The sequence below is a fragment of the Dreissena polymorpha genome, chromosome 4, assembly GCF_020536995.1.
Source record: "Dreissena polymorpha isolate Duluth1 chromosome 4, UMN_Dpol_1.0, whole genome shotgun sequence".
NCBI lineage: Eukaryota > Metazoa > Mollusca > Bivalvia > Myida > Dreissenidae > Dreissena > Dreissena polymorpha.
The window spans coordinates 104,092,864-104,097,985 of record NC_068358.1 but is presented as its reverse complement, the minus strand read 5'-3'; the positions used below and the strand labels follow the sequence as shown (position 1 = coordinate 104,097,985).

Here is a 5,122-nt window from a genome sequence, read left to right as displayed (position 1 = left end):
GATGTCGTGGTCTAGTGGATAAGGCGATAGACTATAATTCTTTTGGGATATTCCCGCGTAGGTTCGAATCCTGCCGACATCGCATACTTTTTGCGACACATTTTATTTCTTTTCTAACGTAATTTGATTTAATGTAGCATATATGCTATGTTTTTTGTTTAATATGTTGAATTTTTTATGCACATCCTTCAATTTTTATAATTAAAACAACGTTATGGCTAAATTGGGTGATTTACTGCTGAAAATACGAATGATGGATGTTGCATTTTTATTTTTATTTCAAAAAGTAAACGGTAAATCTGTCTATTTCTTGGTATTTTTGCTGTATATAGTGTTTCTATAAAAACTATGTTTAAAATATAACTTAAATGATATTATTGTGAATTGTATGACACTTTGTTTTTAACCGACCCCAATTTTTACTTGGCTGAAATCACTTACATTTCATCGCGCTCTTCCATAGATAAAAATTTGTAAAAAATAAATGTCTGTAAAAAAATACTTATTTCATCTTTTTTAAATTTTAAACACCTTTACTGCATCTATACACACCAACAGCATGCCCATATTTGGAAATTGGAATGAATTATGGAACTTTATATACCCCAGGGGTGAAAATAAACTGTACAAAAGCTGAGCGTGGGGGTGGTTTTGAAAAAAACGGTATATTTTTTTTAAAAAGCATGGAAAGCCTACCTACAAATTTGCATGTAGTTCAGTGAAATGATGCTGATTAAGAAAATAATTAATTAGATTATATTTGGATATGTGTCCATTAGAGGTGCGCTACCTTAAGCAAGAATGGCAACCTAAAAGAATGCTCGTGTAAAAGGTCTGTCTAAATTTAAGAAATGCAAAAGCCATAATTGAGAAGTGCTTCATGCAATTTTGCTGGTCATCATACTGGCCCGGGATTTAAAGAAAACAGAGCGGACAATGCTAGCTATTTTTATTACAGTAGCCTTCAAATAAAAGAGCCACAATTCACAAGTGTTTACGGCGATCTTTATAGTTATCGAACTTGACCGTTTTTGATATTCCAATAAACTTTTTAACTTTCGTTATGATGATTCGATTTAAACTGTTTTAGTAAGAACAACGGACGAATTTAATTTGGCCATTTTTTAAATGTATGTATATATGTGTGGGTGCATGTGTCTGTGCGTGCGTGCGTGTGGGTGTTTGTGTGTGTGGGGGGGGGGGGGGGAATAGTGCGTGTTCGTTTGTGTGTGTGATGGTTTTCTAAAGGGTTAGGCTCCATCCTTCTAACCTTGTATTATGATATATTTAAAAGAAGTTTGATCGAGGTTAAAATTGATATAGACTTAGGAGACTTTATCAATTAATCAGAACGACTTTGTTTTCGCATGCGTTAAAAGGACGTCCATCATCGCAGATTTTCCCTTACTGCGTCCCGCGTTTCAAAACGGACGTATACAACATTTTAACATGGAATATCAAAACGGACGTATACAGCATTTTAACATGGAAATAAAGTGTCGACTAGTTGTGTCAGCAAAATGTTGACTTTACATACTTATTAACACATTGAGTTCTTTTTCACATGTTTCCACATACCAACATTTACTTATTGCTTTGTTTGCCGACTTGGTGTGGAGCGTTTATGCGATGGTATACATTCGACCACCCCTTTTGCAAGTACCGGTCCGCCTTCGTGAAGCAGTATAGCGGGCCACACCATATAGTAAACTGTATTTCCTTCTTTTGTGTATATTTCGTATTTATTGGAATCGAAATCGGTGCCGTGTGCAATGTTGTTCAGCGCCACGAGGGCCGGCTCGTGAAGGTTCATTAGCCAACATGCTCGGATGCAATCCCGGACGAAGGTTGGAATGGTTTTGGCGAATTTGTGAATAACGATATTATCTTTAAACGACTGTTGGAATGCCTGCAAAATAATGCCATCTGTGTAATGCAGGCTTAATTATATACAATTTAAGGTTTGCGCATATTACATAGTAATAGCGAACGTATGCTTTGGTGACATATTTACAATACAAAGTCGTTCGGTAACGAAAAAAAGTTTAAAAAAAATTAACGTATTATGTTCATTCTTGGACGATTTTCAAATTAAAAAAAAATACATTATATGAATAAAACTCTGAGAACAAAATACCAGGAAAAGGGTGTCGACGGTCTGCTCTGTTGTGCTGCTACGCATGTTGTTTAGAACCCGTCTTTTTGCCGCAATACTTTCCTTAAAGTCAACCGAAAATTATAAAACAGTTATCAGTAGCTTGGTTGTAAAATGCTTAATATTATCCGAATGATAAGCCATTTGACAATAAATAAAAACAAGCGATGTGTTTGTGAAACACTATGTCCCCATATATATGACCTTTGACCTTGAAGGATGACCTTGACCTTTCACCACTCAAAATGTGCAGCTCCATGAGATACACATGCATGCCAAATATCAAGTTGCTAGCTTCAATATTGCAAAAGTGTACATTAAATGAACGATTTTGACCCATATATTTGACCTTTGACATGGAAGGATGACCTTGACCTTGACCTTTCACCACTCAAAATGTGCAGCTCCGTGAAATACACATGCATGCCAAATATGAAGTTGCTATCTTCAATATTGAAAAAGTTATGGCAAATGTTAAAGTTGGGGCAAACAAACTAACTAACAAACAAACCAACAGACAGGGCAAAAACAATATGTCCCCCACTATAGAGGTGGGGGACATAAAAATGTGAACGAGAAGCTGTGTAAATTATACCAGCTACGAGTCATTTTCTTAAAATATCAAAGGCGTATAGAAATAGTATTACAATAATTACGACGTTGGTGCCTCAAACTTACTTTATGTACATCTTTTATTTGAAGGTCGCATTCTTTCGCACAGAAGGTGTTCACCGCCTAAAAAAAAAAGTAATGATGCCAGCATATTGATACGAATAGACAAGTATTGCTTCTAAGAAATATACTGCATATTTTGGCATTCGAAATCAAATACATCCTAATCAATCTCCGTTTGCATTTACTTTAAAGTGGCCTTTTCACAGATTTTGGCATGTCTTGAACTCTTCAAAGTACTCAATCGTTTCGCGTTGCAACGCTTTATAATTTTCAAGTTTTTAAATCGTCAAAAGATGCATATTATTGATATTTTAAAGCATGGTAAATGTTCAGTATTAGTGTTGCCTCACCAATATCATAACTACAAAGAAAGTTTGCACATCTGAAACATTTTTTTTTAATTTTGTCAATTTACCAAAACGTGAAATGGCCCCTTTAAAATGCGTCTCTTGATGCACGTTTCGATCATATTTATTTAATAAATGTTGCTGTATTTTTTCATCAAACTTACGTGTTAGAATAATTATTAAATTGCAAACAGTCATACAGAAACAGGTCACAACGCAAATACTTACATTTAGCAAGTTAAGTATTTTTTTAATGATTAGTCTTTCGTGATGCTGTTTAAAGAATGTCTTTCCTTCTTTCAAAGCGTCAATCCAGCTTTTGTCGTATACGTCTCTGAAGAGTACTGTATAGCAATATTTTCTGGATCTCCACAAATGGTTATCTGTTTGGGTTGTTGTTTAACGTTGCTTTCTTCTGAGCTGCTTTAAAATAAAAGCTAAATCATGTCACGAGTAACTTGATATATTAGTCTATGTAACGAGAGTTAAATAAAGCATTACAAAGTCAAACAAACAATCAAATTTACAAACACCTATTATATTTAGTTGCCGGGGTAGTGCCAGTTTCTTCAATGCCGGATTTGTTTTCGTCATAGCTTTCATTAATACTTGAATGTGTCTGAAATATACATAAAACAGCACATGAATCCTCTTTAAAAATAAGATTTGTGTATTTAGTTTCTTAAAGACTCATTTTCGTGCAAAATATATAATAACAATGAATATGTTAAATTATAAAAAAAAATTGTTTGAAAAAGATTCATTTGCACGCCATGTACAATAAAAAATACATTTCAAAGCGGTATACATACAATGTGGACGTACATGAGTTTTATTAATCTATTTAAAACATAACATATTATAACTGTTTTTGCTGAACTAGTAGTCTAATTCAGCAACGTATTGTTTGCAACAATTCTTCTCACATCTTAATGTTTTTAAATGCGAGCTGAACACGTTTTTAACTTAATTAGCACCATAATTCATATATTTACCTGGTTCTGCATATTATCCGCATTCATTACGAAATTCCGTCCCTGTTCCTGTAGTTGTTTTTCGAGGTATTCACATCGACGCAGCAAATCATCATACCTTGATTGCATGGATTTCTTTTCTTCTTCTAAAGAACTTATTTTCTCATTCTGTAAAAACAAAATATCATGACCATTTTAATCATTTGTAATTGTGAGAAAACGCCACTGGCACATGCATTTATTTACTGAACGATAACGCAATCGATCGTGAGTTGGCGTTTCAGTGATTTGATATTTAGTGTAACCTATTTAGTGTAACCTAAATCATTGCTATATTAATATGTGTACAATGTGCAAAACGCTTTCACTTTTTAAACACTTCCGTAAAATAAAGCGTTTTATGAAATCCCTTTTTATTGTTGTACTTATTTTCGATGTCCGACATTTGACTGAATACGATATAATGTCACACATCAAATAAAAAAAGAGTTATTAACTAACCAAAGTAGTGTGCAACCTTCGTATTTGCTCTTTGGCCGGGGCGACAGCACCCACTGCTTGTTCCACCTCCGTGAGCAGCTTTAAAAGTGATTCCCCTCCGCTGGATTTATAGGCTTCACTACGATTGTTAGTTTATGAAATAAACATTAAAAATAAGAATTATACACTCAAACAATTCTACTAAAGATAATATTTCACAGAAGTGACATTTTGAAATATTCGTGTGATCGAAATATTTTTACGTATTGTATTTTAAACTCATTAACATGCTTACGTAATTTATTTGAAATTTATGAAAACGGACATGATCTTGAAATCGTACAAGAATATTAATATTAAAAGTTAACACATTGACTACCTGTGTTTAGTTTTCGACAATTCTTGCTTAAGTTCTGTGTTTTCCTGTTTTAGGTCTTGATATATTTTCTTGAGATTTCATTTTGTTTTACCACTTCACTCTTAAATAAAGA

The 5,122-nt window shown here is 33.6% G+C and overlaps 1 non-coding gene across 1 annotated transcript; it reads left to right on the top strand.

The window, feature by feature from the left end:
• On the top strand, positions 1-82 carry Trnay-aua (transfer RNA tyrosine (anticodon AUA)). The gene has a single exon. It is a non-coding gene; the product is annotated as a tRNA-Tyr (tRNA).
• Positions 83-5,122: the final 5,040 nt, after the last annotated feature.